Here is an 18,863-nt window from a genome sequence, read left to right as displayed (position 1 = left end):
GAAATAGAAAAGGGAATCCAAAAATTCATATAGAACAATAAAAGACCACGAATAACAAAAATGATCCTTAACAGAAAGATCAGTCCTGGAGATATCTCAATTCCAAATTTCAAACTCAACTACAAAGCCATAGTAATCAAAACATCTTGGTAAAGGCACAAGAAGAGACCTCACGACCAATGGAATACAACAAAAACACAGAAATGAATCCACAAACCTACAACCACCTAATCTTCAATAAGAGAGATAAAAAAAATAGAATGGAAGAAAGACAGCCTCTTCAGTATATGGTGCTGGCAAAATTGGTTAATCACATGTAGAAAACTAAAGCTAGATCCTTATATACCACCCTGCACCAGAATCACCTCCAAATTCATCAAAGACATGGGAGTCACAGCAGACACTTTGAAAACATTAAAGGATGCAATAGGAAAAACCCTAGGTCTCCTTGGCACAGGCAGAAATTTCCTTTATAGAGACCCAGGAACACAACAAATCAAAGAAAGGTTTGAAAAATGGGATTGCATGAAGCTGCAGAGCTTCTGCATGACAAAGGACATAGCTACCAAGATCAATAGAAAGCCCACGGATTGGGAGAAAATCTTCACTACCATAAAACGGACAAGGGTCTCATGTCTCAAATATACCTGGATCTCAAAAAATTAAATCCCCCAACCTGTTGCAACAATGAGAAGTACAAAATGTCATGTCAAAACCAGCTTTACAATGTCGGAGGGGGGGAGGGGGGGTATGATTGGGTGGGGGGGAAGGGGGGAGGCTGGGAAGGGAGGTGAAGGGTAAACAAAGGAGGAGGCTGCAATGCTTGGTAAGAAATGTATGCATTATCCTGACCATGTAATTGTAACCCCTCTGTACAGTATGTTCTCAAATAAAATAGTACAAGAGACTATGTTGACAAACGAATGTTACAATTTTGGTATGGGAGGGTGTGGGAAGCTGGTTCAATATATGCAAATCAATTAATATTATTCATCACATCAACAGGAGCAAGGATAAGAACCACATGGTTATCTCAATAGATTCAGGAAAAGCATTTGACAAGACCCAACTGCCCCTTATGATGAAGGTTCTGGAAAAATTAGGAATCCATGGAACATTCCTCAATACAATAACCTATAGCCAGCATTATACTTAATGGTGAAAAACTAAAGCCATTTCCTCTTAACTCAGGAACGAGACAAGGATGTCCGCTCTCTCCACGTCTCTTCAATCTAGTGTTAGAATGCCTAGTTACAGCAATAAGACAAGATGAAAACATAAAGGCGATCCAAATAGGGAAAGAAGAAGTAAAACTCTCCCTCTTTGCAGATGACATAATATTGTATGAGCTCTTCAGCTCAAGAGGAGCACTCTACCATTTGAGTCACAGTGCCACATGTGGTTTTCTGGTGTTTTATTGGAGATAAGTCTCATGGAAAGCCAGGCCCCGGTGGCTCACATCTGTAATCCTAGCTACTCAGGAGGCTGAGATCTGAGGATCATGGTTCAAAGCCAGCCGGGACAAGGAAAGTCCATTAGACTTTTATCTCCAATAAATCACTAGAAAACCAGAGTGGTCCTGTGGGTCAAGCAGTAAAGCACTCGCCTTGAGCTGAAGAGCTGAGGGATAGCGCCCAAGCCCAGAGTTCAAGCCCCAGGACCGACCAAAAAAAAAAAAGAGTCTCATGGACATTCTTGCCCTGGCTGGCTTTGAAACATGATCCTCATATCTCAGCCTCCTGAGTATTTAGGATTACAAGCCTAAGCCCCCATGCCCGACTAAACTTAATTTTTAATCCATTAAGTAAAGTAAACACAAACTCATAATTGAACTGTCAGCTTTACAAAAAGAATATAGGATTCAAAGCCCAATGGAGCTTCTGTAAAAGACCTCTACACTGAATGTTAAAGCTTTGAAGTTAGAAATTGGAAAAACAGAAAACAGAAAGAATTCTTATGTGCACAAACTGGCAGGATTAAAACTATGAATGTGGATATGTTCCCAGAAGTGCCCTACAGATTTAATGCTATTTCTCTGAAAATTGCTGGGCATTTTTTTGCAGGAACAGAAAAACAATAATCCTAATCCAAAAGCAATCAAGAACATCTATAATCATAGTAAGAATGTGAAGAGCCTTGTCTGAACCCAGGAGAGGCAAAAATTTTTTAGGTAGGATGGCAGAAATCTGTCATCTCAGCTCTGTAAGAAGTAGAGATGGAAGGAATCCGAGTTCCAATCAGGCACTAACATCTTAGTGTTAGTGTCCACAGTGGTGCATGCATGAAATAACAGCTATGATAGGAATGTAAAAATGGATTGGAATTCTGGACTATGTTTGCAGTATGTGGGGCATAGCCGACTAGTGTTTGGTCTGGTATGTGTCTGGGGTAGGCTGATGCCTACTGGGGGTTACTCAGTATGCCCCTGGTCATGAATTGGCATCTATTTCTTGAGGGACCGGGAGCAGCCTTCCAGCACCCAGATATCACTTGATATCTGGGAAGGAAGGCACTGGTCCCCACTATGCTTTAATGGGAGATTGTCTCTGCACCAGTCCTTGGTTGGCAGATGTTGGCCTCAGAAGGGACGGGCTCCCACGGGCTGCTGCAGGAGATTGTCTTCACTTGTATCCTAGGCTGGCATCTTACTTGTCCCCAGCTAGTTTCTACTTCCCATAGAGGTAGGGGTGTGGCCCTGGACTGGCAGACTCTTGGTCCAGACCTAGCGTGCTTGCATCTGGTTGGTGACAAATAAAAACCATCCACAACAAGAAAAATGGAAACAATTGATCTCCACCAAACCAGAATTACAAAAAAATACTCAGACATTCTGCATATAGAAAACCAACAAGAACACAATATTGACAGAGAAAACCATATCAGAGAACCCGATAAATATAGTAAGAAAGGAGAGGGCATAGCACTTAAGAAAATGGATAACATGGCAGGAACTACTCAGTCCTAACTATCAATATTAATGAACTTAAATCTCCAATTAAACAACATATATTGACTAGCTCAATCAAAAAGACCTATGGCCACCTAAACTCTGATAAGAGAGTAAACAATAAGACAGCCTCTTCAACACATGATGCTAGAAGAATTGACTATACACATGCAGAAATCTGAAGTTGGATCCTTATGTATCACCTTGTACTAGAGCCAATTCCAAATGGATCAAAGACCTCAATGTCAAACCAGATTTTTGTACAATATTACCAGAAGTGCTAAGGGAAACAATAGGTTTTTTTGGCACAGGTCAAAATTTAAGTAAAGGTCCAGAAACACAACAAATCAAAGAAAGGCCAGATAAATGTGATTGCCTTAAACTAATGAATTTCTGCCTGGCAAAAGCTGTGTGAGTCTGGGGGGCTAAGGGCTCAGACCTCTAAAACCTTCATTGAAGATCACATTGAGCTTCTATGCTGGAAAATGGGTGCTAATAGATTCAATTTGGCAGTAAAATCTATCAAATGTCATCCAATGCCGTAAAACTGTCACTTTCAAGAAATGGACTGAAAATTGTGCTATTTTAAAAAATAATCACAAAATCAAGTTAAACACATTCAGCCAAGTCTACAAAATAGCAAGCACCAGACTGAGGAAGAAGTCAGGAAAATCATCAACTTCCACTTCCCAACACAAAGTATCTGAAATACCTAGGAATAAACTAACCAAGGAATTGAAAGACATCTGCCAAGAAATCCAAGAAAGCAACACATACAAAGAAATAAATTATCTCCATTGGTCATGGTTTGGGAAAAGGAATATTGTGAAAACATCTGTATCACCCAAAAGGATATATAGATTTAAAGCAATCCTTATAAGAAATCACAAAGTCACTCTTCATAAAACTGAAAATTCAGTCCAAAAAATCATACAAAAGCATTAAAAAAAAAACCAAAACCAAAGCGATCTGAAGCAAAAAGAGTAATGCAGGAGTGATTACAACACAAATTAATAGAGAGACCTACTCACATACTCAGCGTTGTACTTGCCCAAACTAAAACAATTAAAGCCAACAAGACAGATCAGATGACCTCAAAATCAATTTGACAAAGGAGTCCCCCATGCCCACTCATACATATGCACACTCAAGGGTGATAAAACTGGATAAAAGTCAGAAAACTGTAAAGCAGAACTCAGGAAGTAGAAAAACTTCCCATGCTCTGGATTGGGAGGATTTACATCATGAAAATGGCAATACTGCCAAAGGCTGTCTACAACTTCAATGCAATACCCATCAATATCCCAAACTCATTCTTCAATGAAATAGAAGAAGCAAACCAAAAATTCATATGTAACAATGAAAGATCCCAAATAGTCAAACTAATGCTTAGCAGAAAGAAGAGTGCTGGAGAAATATCAATACCAAACTTCAAACTCTACTACAAAGCCATAGTAATTGAAATGGCTTGGTACTGGCACAAGAACAGACTTTAGGGAAACACACACATCAAAGAACTGTTGGACAAATGGGATTGTATGAAACTACAGAGCTTCTGCATGGCAAAGGATATAGTTAGCAAGATCAACAGAACGTGCACAGACTGGGAGAAGACCTTCACTAGCCAGACAACAGACCAGGGATTCATAACTACAATATATTTGGAACTCAAAAAATTAAATCCAAAAATACCCCAAAATCTTCTAAGAGACAAGCACCCCATTAATAAGTGGGCTAAACATTTAAAGAGAGACTTCTCTAAAGAAGAAATAATAATATCCAATAGACACACAAAGAAATGCACAACCTCTCTGACCATAAAATATCAAAATCAAAACATCAAGATTCCACCTCACACTAGTTAGAATGGTTATAATCAAGAAATCTAGTAAAAACAGATGCTCGAGGGGATGTTTCCAAAAGGGAACCTTACTGCACTGTTGGTGGGAGAGTAAACTTCTTCAACCACTATGGAAAGCAATATGTAGATTCTTCAAAAGACTACACCTAGACCTCTATTACCCAGCAATCCCAGTTCTGGGCATTTACCCAAATGATCACAAACAAGGCCCAAACTAAAACTACAAGCACAAATATGATTATTGCAGAATTGTTCACCATACCTAAGATATGGAACTACCCAGACGCCACTCAGTAGATGAATGGATCAAGAAAATGTGGTATATGTATACACACATATGTGTACATATTATACACATGTATATGTATACTGTACTATACATATACATGTGTATAATATGTACATATATGTGTGTGTGTATATATAATGGAATTCTGTGCCTCCACTGGAATGAATGACACTGCCCCATTTGTTAAGAAATGGAAAGACTTGGGAAAAATTATATTAAGTGAAGTAAGCCAGACCCAACAAAACATAGGTCCCATGGTTTCATTTATTTGTAGTAACTTGTATACATCTAGGATAATCTTACAAGACAAGCAGAAAAGTTGAAAAGCTATGTAAATATGGCCATATAGGATGATGCTTAGCAAAATTAACCTCAAGATAGCGACACCAGGCTTTTTCCTTGTCGCTGTTGTTTAAAATGTACTATGTGAATTTTTTTATTTCTTTTGTATATTTCTTCCCTCATGGTATAACCCCTGTTTCCATTGTACTTGATTCTGGTGACCTGAATCTTATATATACATTTTTCTAATTTGGGGAGGGGAAGGGAAATAACAAAATGCTGAAATGAGGATACAGGTTGACCTTTTGTAGCAATGAGATGAACAAAGACACTGTGTTGAAAAAGAACTTTACAATTTCGGGTAGGTAGGGAGGAGGTGGGGCAGTGGCATAGGAATGGATGGTAGGGAACAAACAAAGGAGGGAATAACAATGCTAGATAGGAAATATACTCATTACCTTACTCATATAAGTGTAACCCCTCTGTACAGTATCTTTACAATAAAAATATTTAAACAACAACAATATTGAAATTCCATCACACCCCAGTTAGAATGGCTATAATCAGGGAAGTGATAATAATGCTCGACAAGAAATGTACTCATTGTCTTGCTTATATAGTTAACTGTAAGCACTCTTACAGCACATTTACAATAAAATACATTTTAAAAAAAGAAATCTAATAACATATTCGGGAGGTGATATGGCCAAAAGGTAACACTACTGCACTGTTGCTGGGAGTGTAAACTTGTTCAACCACTCTGGAAAGCAGTATGGAAGTTCCTCAAAAGACTCCACATAGAGCTTCCCTATGACCCAGAAATCCCACTTTTGGGCATTTACCCAAATGATCACAAACAAGACCACTCTAAAGCTACCAGCACAACTATGTTTATTGCAGCATTATTTACCATAGCTAAGATATGGAACCAACCCAGATGCCCCTCAGTAGATGAATCGATAAAAAAATACGTGGTATATAAATACATGGAATTCTATGCCTCCATCAGAAAGATTGACATTGCCCCATTTGTTAGGAATTGGAAAGGCTTGGAAACAATTATATTAAGTGAAGTAACCCAGAACCAAAGCAACATAGGTCCTAAGGTTTCCCTTATGTGCAATAACAAGTATATGTCTAGGAGAAGTTTTAGGGTTCCAGTGAGCAGTCCTAGCCTAGAGAATCACACCAAGTGTGATCACAATACAGAGAGTTTGGACAGAGAGGGAAAACCCAGGAGGAGACAGGTCTGAGCACTTGCTGGTAGCCTCGGGTGCAGCAGCTGTGGGGGCAATGGCAGCTGTAGCTACCATACCTACAACAGAGAGAGTCCAGGACAAAGGCACCAGATCAGCAGGGGAGAGGATTCTACTCAACACCAGCAAGAACTGACAAGGAGCAGGTATCTTCCTCCTGCAGATTGCACACCAGAGACAGCCCAGGAACCAAGGCGCTGTGAGTAGAACCCTGATATCCTCACTCCTCAGAGACCAGAGGAGGGAAGGCTGCCCCTCTCCTACCACCAGAGATCTCCACCTTTGATACTGACAAAGGCCCAGCTGAGCAGCTAGGTCCAACTTAGGCCTTGGAAGAAAACAAGAGTCATTTAGCAGATCACAGGAACCTGACCTGACCTGCCAGGCTCAGCTCACTCAGGGGAAAGTCACCCAGCCCAGGCAAAGGACACTCCACCCCAGAGGAGTGACTTTCTTCACTGGGTAAACAGAGCCAGAGGCTATCCCTCCCTACACCAGCCTAGACAATCAATTGAAATTCAATAAACATAAACCCTGAGAATGGCTCCAGGATGGGCTCTGTGAGTGTCTCAGGAGCTAGCCCCTCAAGAAAAAGCTACTGTTTGTTGAAAGGCCCTAACCCTACCTAGAACCTAACCATTTCACAGCATCTCCAAATTAGAGGAAACAGCCATCTCCCTCTTTTGTGATACTCAAAGCAGATCTCACTCCCACTGAACTAGCCTGGGAGGAAGATCACAAAATCCTTGGTAACACAGAGCATTTTTCCGCCTACTCACACAAACTGACGTAAGAAACGAATCAAGCCACAGGAAAACAAAACACCACAAGCAGACCACAAACTCCATCAAGAGACTGGTTAGAGACACAGTGGAGATACAGGATCTTCCAATTCCCTGCACCCCCCACCAAAAAAAATCAAAGAACTCTTTTTTTGAACCTTTCTTAAATTTTTTTTTATTTTTTATGAAAATTCTGTACAGAGCGGTTACAATTACATGGGCAAGATAATGAGTACATTTCTTATCAAGAATTGTAGCCTCCTCCTTTGTTTCCCCTTCCCATCCCATCCCATCCTCCCTCCCCCACCCCTCCCTCCCGCCCCACCCAATCCTCCCTGCTTCCCTCCCCACCAAAGTTGTAAAGTTCGTTTTCAACATAACGACTTCTACATTTTCCCTCCACAAATTATACAGACATCAAATACAGAGAAAGCAGGGGTTATACTGTGGAGGAGGGACATACAAAGCAACAAAGAAATAATCTTATAAATGTTTTAATTTTGAATTTTTGGGTTATTTTTAAATTGTTTTCTATTAATCTTTATTTTCTTTCATAATTTTTATTTTAGATGTAGGTGTGTGTGTGTGTGTGTGTGTGTGTGTGTGTGTGTGTGCGTGTGCTTTTTTAAATCTCTTTAGACCTTTTGGTCTTTTTTATTATTCTTTTCACTTTTTTCTCTCTCTTTTTTTTTTTTTTTTTGCATGACTTCATTGCTGTTCTGCTCATCCTCAGATATACTAGTTATTGCAAATAAGGGAAACCATGGCACCTATTTTTCTTTGGGCCTGGCTTACTTCCCTTAATATAATTTTTTCCAAGCCTTTCCATTTCCTAACAAATGGGACAATGTCATTCATTCTGATGGAGGCATAGAATTCCATTGTGTATATATACCACATTTTCTTCATCCATTCATCTACTGAGGGGCATCTCGGTTGGTTCCATATCTTAGCTATAGTAAATAATGCTGCAATAAACATAGTCATGCTGGTAGCTTTAGTGTGGTCTTGTTTCTGATCATTTGGGTAAATGCCCCAAAGTGGGATTGCTAGGTCATAGTGGAGCTCTATGTGGAGTCTTTTGAGGAACCTCCATACTGCTTTCCAAAGTGGTTGAACAAGTTTACACTCCCACCAACAATGCAGTGAGGTTCCCTTCTGTCCACCTCCCCTCCAGCATCTGTTGTTATTAGACTTCTTGATTATAGCCATTCTAACTGGGATGAGGTGGTATCTCAGAGTTGTTTTGATTTGCATTTCTTTTATAGCTAGGGAGCTTGAGCATTTCTTCATGTGTCTATTAGCCATCCTTCTTTCTTCTTCAGAGAAGTTTCTCTTTAAGTCTTTAACCCACTTATTTATTGGGCAGTTGTTTCTTTGAGGAATTGTTGTTGGGTGATTTAATTTTTTGAATTCTATGTATATTTTAGATATGAGACCCTTGTCTGTTTTATGGCTAGTGAAGATCTTCTCCCAATCTGTGGGCTTTCTATTGATCTTGCTAGCTATATCCTTTGCCATGCAGAAGCTTTGCAATTTCATGCAATCCCATTTGTCCAACCTTTCTTTGATTTGTTGTGTTTCTGGGTCTCTATGAAGAAAATTTTAGCCAGTGCCAAGGAGACCTAGGGTTTCTTCTATTGCATCCTATAATGTTTTCAGAGTGTCAGCTTTGACTCTGAGGTCTTTGATCCATTTGGAGTTGATTCTGGTGCAGGGTGATATATAAGGATCTAGCTTTACTTTTCTACAAGTGATTAACCAATTTTGCCAGCACCATTTACTGAAGAAACTGTCTTTCTTCCATTTTATTTTTTTAGCTCCCTTATCGAAGATTATATGGATATAGGTCTGTAGATTCATTTCTGGGTTTTCAATTCTATTCCATTGGTCCTGTGGCTTTGTACTGGATATTAAAATTGGTATTAATATCCCTCCAGCACTGTTCTTTCTGTTAAGGATCATTATTGTATTCAGGGTCTTTATTGTTCCATATGAATTTTTGGATTGCCTCTTCTATTTCCTTGAAGAATGAAGTTGGAATATTAATAGGTATCACATTGACTTTGTAGATTGCCTTGAGAAATATTGCTATTTTCACGATGTTGATCTTTCCAATCCATAATCAAGGGAGTTTTTGCCACTTTCTATGTCCTGTTTTGATTTCCTTTTTCAGGTTTTTAAAGTTTTCATCATAGAGGTCCTTCACTTCTTTGGTTACTTAATTCCTAGATATTTTTTTTTGTGTGGGATTGTTACGAATGAAGTGACTTTCCTGATTTCAGCCACTCTTTTCTCGTTGTTGGCATACAGAAAATCCACTAATTTTTGAGGGTTAATTTTATACCCTGCTACTTTGCCAAAATTTTGAATCAGATTGAGTAGGTTGGAAGTGGAGTCTGTGGGATTCTTTAAATACAAGGTCATGTCATCTGCAAAGAGGGAGAGTTTTACTTCATCTTTACCTATTTGTATCCCTTTTATGTTTGTTTCTTGTCTTATTTCTGTAGGTAGGCATTTTAATGCTAAATTGAAGAGAAGTGGAGAGAGTGGATATCCTTGTCTCATTCCTGAGTAAAGAGAAAATGGCTTTAGTTTTTCACCATTAAGTATAATGTTGGCTATTAGTTTGTCATATACAGACTTTATTGTGTTGAGGAATGTTCCCTGGATTCCTAGTTTTTCCAGAACCTTCATCATAAAGAGGTGATGGATCTTGTCAAATGCTTTTTCTGCATCTATTGTGATAACCACGTGGTTCTCATTCTTGCTCTTGTTGATGTGATGAATTATATTAATTGATTTGCTTGTGTTGAACCAGCTTTGCATCCCTGAAATGAATCTTGTTTCATCTTGGTGTATGATTTTTTGGGGTGAGATGGGAGGGCAGGGATGCTAAGGGGAAACAAAGGAGGAGGCAACAATGCTTGATAAGAAATGTACTCATTATTTTGCTTATGTAATTGTAACCCCTCTGTACGGTATTTTTAAAATAAAAATTTAATTGAAATTTTTGGCACGTTCAAACTATACACATTCATAAAAAATGTGCTTGTGTTAAACTGTAGCTAGGAAAAATTGTCACATTCATGACAATGTCATATTGGTTTCTTTTGAAAAAAGGCTTGTACTCCTTTTAGGAGTGACAAAGAATCAGAAAGATTACTTTTATTCCTCCATAGATTTGGAGGAGGGGGAGTCCGGCAGTAGTTTTTGGGGCTATTCTTGAATTCATAATGAGATATTAATGGTGATCAGGAGCTTTTCTTTTTAAAGAATTCTTTACTTGTAAACACGATGTAGAGAGAGGTTACAGTTACTTCAAAAAGCTAATTAGTACATTTCTTGTCCAGCATTATTATCCTGTCTTTTGTTTTTCTCCTACTATCCCTTCCCTCCCTCCCCTGGAGCTTTTCTTTTCTTTTTTATTGTGAAAATACTGAACAGAGAGGTTACAATTACATGGGTAAGATAATGAGTACATTTCTTATCAAGCATTGTAGCCTCCTCCTTTGTTTCCTCTTCCCATCCCTTCCCACCTTCCCATCCTCCTCCCACCCCCCCACCCAATCCTACCCGCCCCTCTGCCCACCCCTCCCCCCCCCCCCCCCCCCCCCCGCACCAAAGTTGTAAAGTTCGTTTTCAACATAACGACTTGTACTTCTCATTGTTGCAATGGGTCCAACTGAATCCCTATTTAAACGATTTGTTTTTCCCCTTCCCCTCCATAAATTATTCAAATGTTGTATTTTCTTTCATGCGATTGTTTCTAACACATTTATAAGATTATTTCTTTGTTGCTTTGGAGCTTTTCTGCATTCAAATTTTCTGCCTATGTCTGGGATGTACTTCCTCATAACCTAATGTATCTCTTCAGCTGCTCCATGTTCTGAGGAACACACATTTTTTCCAATCCTGTTGGAGAGCAAGTGATTTTAGATGAGAAAAGGAAATTGGAGCCAGAGTATGACATTCTGAACATTTGGAATTTTCCAGAAGGTCTTCAACTGGAGGTGAAAATAGGAAAGTTTTCTCCATATGTTCTCCATGGTAATCAACTGTCTTTATCTGAAGATACGTTAGAGTGGGCCATAGGATCTACAGAGGTGCGTTGGCTGTAATCATAATGATTTTAAGAACATATATTGAAGAAAAAGTTGACTTTTGAATTCATGCCTGGCTGAGTGCCAACAACTTTCTCCTAAAATCCAAGCTACTCAGAGAGCTGAGATAAAGGTATCATAGTTTACATCTGGACAAGCAGGTAAGCCTGTAAGACTCTTATATCCAATTAACCACCAAAAATCTGGAAGTGGAGCTGTGACTCGACTAGTGGAATGATAACCTTAGGCAAAGAATGCTCAAAATAAATCTTCAGTTCAAGCCCCAGGATTAAAATTTTGAAAAATTGAATACTATTTCTTGATTCAGAATATTGTCATAAATTATAGACAGTATTTTTCTACAAGTTTTCCTACATTGTTGTAAAGTACCCGAAGTATCACTTTATGTGATGCAAAACTTTGTTGTGTTTCCAAGTGTAGAGGTTTCATTCAATGGTTAGTTAACCTGCTATTTAGGCATCTTTGCTGAAAAGAATCATTGAAGGCACCTGTATCAAGATTCATTCTTCATGGCCACTGGAAACCTAAGAGGAAAATATGTTGGGCCTATAAAATGGAAGTGATCATCCTGGCTTTTGCCCATGTCACAGATGAGTTGGAGACAACATAGAATGACATGAATTTAAGAAAGTTCTGTAGGGTTGTAAACTGGGACTTACTTCCTCGTCATAGGTTTCACCCTTTCAAAGATCCCACATGGTTGTATATTTCAACAGGCTAGAAATCAAGGTTGTAGCACATAATTCCTTAGGAATGATGGGAATTGATAACACAATTCAATTATTTGACTGCACTTAGTTACATAGAAGCATTGTGCATAATAATTTGATTCTTTAAAACAATGGATTTTTTGGAGCACTAGCTATGAATGTTTGAAGAGCTACTGGCATACTTGATTTTCCTCAGACTCCTCGCTCTGTCTGCAGTGAGAGTTGTGGGCCTGGATTCAGGAAGTCTCCTCATGATGGACAGGCTGCCTATTGCTTTGATTGTACCCCTTGCCCAGAGAATGAGATTGCTAATGACACATGTAAGTCTGTGACTTACAAAGAAATTTGTCGTCTCTCCTCAGTTTTCTTCAACCAACCAAGTCAATGAAAAACTTGGACATTATGATTTCACAGCAGTTTTTCCTTTGCTCTGTTAGTAACTTAATTTTGACAAGTGATAGTATTGCTTGTTGAAATGTAATAGATCATGGCCTTGAATTACATATTTTAGTAATATTTTCTACTCTATTACAGGCTAACTTAGTTCCAGAAATTCCTCTTATCATGAATAGTTAAGTGGAAACCCAAACATGAAAGCAAACACAACTCGTATTATGACCGTGCTTACATTAAAATTTGCAATTTTTCACACAGGAAACATATATCTTCCACATCTTTATTTCTCTCTGCTTCGGACTGTGACTGGGGGGTGGGAAGGGATGATAGGGGAAAAACAATGCTAGATAGGAACATATTCATTACCTTACTCATGTAACTGTGACTTCTCTGTACAGTATCTTTACAATTAAAAAAATGTATTACCAAAAAAACAACAAGGGAGCTGGGCTCCAGTGGCTCATGCCTATAATCCTAACTACTCAGGAGGCTGAGATCTGAGGATCATGGTTCAAAGCCAGCCTTGGCAAGGAAGTTTCCACTAGAAAACTGGAAGGGGTGCTGTGGCTCAAGCGGTAGAGTGCTTGCCTTGAGATGAAGTGTGCAGGGACAGTGACCAAGCCCACAGTTCAAGCCCCACAACTGACAGAAAAGTTAAAACGAAAAAAGAACTGCTTGTTGTACAGAATAAGTATTCAGAAAGGTGGATTCCCCTTAAGAAGCACATGTGACTTTAACCTGTCCAAGAGTGGTTTCTCTGCTACACAAATGAGGTGGAGAGAAAAATTGAATGACATAAATTCAAGGAAATGGAACAGGAATAAAATTAATGTTTTACAAACACATGTCAAAAAGGTAAGCTGTATTATTTACAATTTTGAATTGGATTGGAACACTGGGCACAGTTTTAACTGTTAATAAGAGTTACCACAAAGTGTAGGAAGTTGTTGTTAGGAGATAAGAATGCCCCAAGTGGCACATTACCAAAACATGTGATAATCATTGAAGGAAATAAAGAGTTGAAGAAAAAAGCCAGAATAAAAAAGAAGACAGAAATGGAAGGAGGTTATGGTTTAGAAAAGAAATAAAAGTGTATTTATGATATTTAATAATGACATGGTAGGATTACATGTAATATTATCAATTTCCTAATTTCTTGAAGTAAAAGAAGTTCACAACAAAAACTAATGAATTTACACTTTCCACCAGATATGGAGCACTGTGTGAAGTGTGCAGAACATCAGCATGCCAACACACAGAGAAACCAGTGCCTCCTGAGACGATGCAAGTTTCTTGGCTTTTGGAGATCCCTTAGGCATGGATCTGGCCTGCATGGCTCTCTGCTTCTCTATGCTAACTGCTGCTGTTCTTGGGATATTTGTCAAACACCAAGACACCGCCACTGTCAAGACCAATAACCGGACTCTCAGCTACATCTTGCGGATCTCTCTCATCTTCTGTTTCCTCTGTACCTTGCTCTTCATTGGCCGTCCCAACACAGTCACCTGCACCCTGGAGCAGATCATATTTGGACTTGTCTTCACTGTGGCTGTTTCCACAGTGTTGGCCAAAACAGTGATTGATTGTGGTCCTGGCCTTCAAGTCCATTTCTCGAGGGAGAAGGATGAGGTGGCTGCTGGTATCAGGGGCTCCTAACTTCATCCATCTCCCTCTGCACCCTCATCTAGGTTACCCTTTGTGGACTCTGGCTGGGAACCTCTCCTCCCTTCTTGGACACAAATGCCCACTCTGAACATGGCCACATCATCATCCTGTGCAACAAGGGCTCCCTCACTGCTTTCTACTGTGTCCTGGGATACCTGAGCTCCCTGGTCCTGGCCAGCTTCACCCTGGCTTTTCTGGCCAGGAACCTGCCTGACACCTTCAATGAAGCCAAGTTCCTGACCTTCAGCATGCTGGTGTTCTGCAGTGTGTGGTTCACCTTCCTGCCTGTCTACCACAGTGTCAAGGGGAAGGTCCTGGTTACCGTGGAGTTCTTTTCCATCTTGGCCTCCAGTGGAGGCCTCCTGAGCTGCATCTATTCCCCCAAAGTGTTACAATATCTTGTTTATGCCAAATAGACATACTCTGCATGTTTCAGGGATTAAAGTCATAGTAGGAGAAATTAGCTTTCTTATGATTAAACTCATATATTTGATTAGCATACAAAAGTTCTGATCAAATCTACATGAATTTTTCATTGTTATATTAGTTAATGTTGTAGAATTTTTACTTTAATGAATAAGAGTCTATTGCTCATTTTTCTAAGAATAATGGTCACAAGTGGTTATGATAGCCATTTAAATTTGAATTTTCTTGCATAGTTTTTGTTCCTCCTATTTATTTTGAACTTAGTCTTATTATTCCTCTTCTCCAGTTCTTTTCACTGTTGCCTTTCTCAATCATTTTTCTCAATTGTCAAGTATAAGAATTTCCTGTGTGTCTACTCCCATGTTGCATAGTCCTCTAATTCATTTCATTAGTATTTTCCTCTTCACAGAGTCTCAGCTTTTAATATCATCCTTAGAGTCTGTTTTGTTCAATACTTGCATATGTCTATGCAAACATTCATCTTTTGCAATGATCCTGAGTTTCTTTTGTGTGACTTTTCTGTATGTGTCTGTCTCTGTCTCTGTCTCTCTCATTCTCCATCTCCTTTTCTCTCTGCCTCCTTCCTCTCACTTTTTCCTCATATGGTGTTAGTAATAACTAAGCTATGTAAAAATAGTCTTCAATTTAAGATTACAATGTATATTTTTGGCATTTCTCTTATGATTAAAGTATTGCATCATAGTTTCATCTACCGTGTCTTCACATAACTTTCAATTTATTCTTGTTTAATCACTCCTTATTAATTTAGTACAAGGAAATTTCTGCATTAAATAAACATAAGAAAGTTTTTTAATGGTAAATAGGTTGACTTGGTGGCCTCTATACTATTTCTACAGAATCACATGTTTAAGACATATAGACAATAGCACTCATTTCTTGTCTGTTCCAGTGGTCATTACATGATTCTTCTGAAATTAATTAAATGTATTCTTGATCTCAGGGCATAGACTGTCCCTAACCTTTTTCACTCAAGTCTGCTTTACCACTTGAACCACAGCTTCATTTCTAGCTTTTTCATCTTTAATTGGAAAGAAGAGTCTCATGGATTTTCCTGCTCAAGATGACTTTGAATCTCGTCTGATATTTTCATTTCAAATAAAAAAGACTATGAAACTGACTATTAATTTGTACTAATTAAATTTTAGTTGACAAGTAAACAATGTATTGACAATAAATATTGTGTGCATGATCTATTTTTTGAGTGTGTGCTGTTTAACCAATGTAAATGTAAATATACCATATTCACAACTTCATCAGTATGGTAATCAAGATATAATTAAAATACTCATCAGTTTCTATTGAATTTTTCTCTTTCTTATTTGTTTCACACTTCCACTGCTACAGTTGTGTTTATATTATTGTGTAAAAATCAGTCCTCATTGTGTAGTGTGAAAATGTGAAAATATTTTGTTTGGGGGCTTTTATATATTGTATATATTCCTTGTTAATTTTTCTTAGTTGAGATTTCAGCAAAGTTTCCCAACAATCTTTTCTCTTAAATGAGGGAATGAAAAGAATGTATACCCGGTTGGGTTGAAGAGTTGAAGCAAGTATGTATGGGTGGCAGGCAGGGAGAGAGTAATGGCACATAATAGGGAATCTGACAGATAAATAGAAGTACAGAAATATAAAAAATGGAACCAGTTAAATGTAGCCATATAAAATTATTTTTCTTTTGTGTTATAAGAAAACTTTATTCATAAAAGGAAGGCTGGATTTGGCCCCTGAGTCAAAGTTTCCCCATTTTTGTTTGTGAGTGAGTGTGTGTGTGTGTGTGTGTGTGTGTGTGTGTGTGTGTGTGTACATGCACGTGTGTGCGTGCTTCTGTCTGTATGCCATTCTGTCTGTGTCTGTGTCTGTGTCAAGTGGTATTAGGAATGCAATGCCAAATGAAAATTTTATCTGATTTGTTGTTGTTTTCAAAGGTTTAGACATATACTGTGAAAACATTAGGGATTTTCTATGCATGAATGAAAATAAAAAACTGTAGGTCATCAAGATAATTTAATGTTTTAGAGAAAATAAAAAGTAATGGATAAAGATGCATCAGATAAAAAGACTTCATGTGCCCTATAAAACTATCACAATGAAATCCATTTGTAACATATACAATAGAAAATTTAAAGTAATACAAAAATTAAATTTAAAAGACAGTCCACTTACAGTTGGAAAAATAACTTCTCTTTGGTCTGTTTGCCTAAACTTAATTTTTTTGTTGTCGGTGATGGGGTTTGAACTGTGGACCTGGGTGCTGTAGCTCAGCTCTTCAGCTCAAGGCGAGCACTCTACCACTTGAACCACAGTGCCACATGTGGTTTTCTGGTGGTTTATTGGAGATAAGAGTGTCATGCACTTTCTTTCTGGGCTGGCTTTGAACCCTGATCCTCATATCTCAGCCTCCTGAGTAGATAGGATTACAGGCATGAGCCCCCATGCAGAGATAAACTTAATTTTTAATCCATTAAGGTAAACTAAACGGAACCTCATACTTGATTTTATATGTACCTTGAAATGTCAGCTTTACAAAAAAATTCTAGGATTTAAAACCTAATGGAGGATCTGTTTAAGACCTATACACGGAAAGTCAAAGCTTTAAAGTAAGAAATTGGGAAACCAGGAAATAGAAAGAATTCTTATGTGCACAGAATGGCAGGATTAAAACTGTGAATGTGTCTATATTCCCAGTAGTACCCTATAGATTTAATGCTATTTCCTTGAAAATTGTTGGGCATTGTTTTGCGGAACAGAAAAACAAAAATCCCAAACCAAAAGCAATCAAGAACGTCTTCAATCACAGTTGAGAATGTGAAGAGCCTTGTCTGAACCCAGGAGGGGCAAAGAGTATATGAGTGGGATGGCAGATACCTGTCATCCCACCTCTGTAAAAAGTAGAGATGGAAGGCATCAGAGTACCACTCAGGCCTATACAGATGTTAGTGTCCACAGTAGTGCATGCCTGTAATCACAGCTATGATGGGAATGGACAAAAGGATTGAAATTCTGGGCTTTGTTCAGATCTGCTGGCGAGTTTGCAATATGAGGGGCACAGTAGACTAGTGATTTGGTCTGATATGTGTCTAGGATAGACTGATGCCTAGTGAGGGGTGCTCAGTATGCCCCTGGTCATGAATTTACATCTATTTTTTGAGGGACCGGGAGCAGTCTTCCAGCATCCAGATATGATATCTGGGAAGGAAAGCACTGGTCTCAATTATGCTTTAATGGGAGGTTGTCTCTGGACAAGTGCTGGGTTGGCAGATGCAGGCCTCAGAGGGAGTGTCTTCACTTGTATCCTAGAGTGGCATCTGACTTGTCCCCAGCTGGTTTCTACTTCACATGGACGTACGGAGTGTGGCCCTGCACTGGCAGGCTCTTGGTCCAGACCTGACTTGCTTGCACCTAGTTGGTGGCAAATGATTGGCCCCAGTCTGGCTCATGAATGACAAGTGGCTTGTGCTTGGCCCTAGGCTAACTCACACTGGGTGAACTAGTCTGGCTCAGCACCAAGGCTGGCAAGCTCTTCTCTGATGTGTGGGTACTTTGTATGGCATGAGGTTGGGGCTGTGGGGACTAAATTCAGGTGTCAGGGGTGGGCGTGAGATATAGAAAGGACCTGCTCCCATCAGGTGAGAGTGAGATTATCCAGAGAGTCTTTTAGCAGATCAGAGTTTTCTACAGGCAGTGAGGACTGGGTAGAATGCTTGGTCCTATTGCTGAATCAGTTTTAGTACCAGGGGTCTCTCGTTGGAAACAGACAAGTGAAGGGTTTGAGGAAGTCTTCTGGCCTCTTTGTCTTCTTCAAGTATGGTGTCCATAGAGGTAGGGGTTGGGCCTAGCACTCTGGGTCACCAGCAATCCAGGCAGTCCTAGGAGATTGGTCCCTAGCATGGTACTCACAGATCCTGGCACTCATTCTGGGCTGACAGGCAGCACTGTGAAGGTCTTCTGCCTCATGATGCTGCAGTCTCATGTTGTTGATCTGTGTCCCAGGGTGCACAAATCAGGATCCGAGTACTGTGAACATTTTCTGCATCTGGATGCTGTGGACTCACGTTGATCTGGATCAATGTATGTGTTGATTAGGGTCCTGGCATTGGGAAAATT

Source organism: Dipodomys spectabilis, unplaced genomic scaffold (genome assembly GCF_019054845.1).
Source record: "Dipodomys spectabilis isolate Male_0828 unplaced genomic scaffold, ASM1905484v1 ptg000173l, whole genome shotgun sequence".
NCBI classification, from domain to species: Eukaryota; Metazoa; Chordata; class Mammalia; order Rodentia; family Heteromyidae; genus Dipodomys; species Dipodomys spectabilis.
This window is presented reverse-complemented; position numbering follows the sequence as displayed.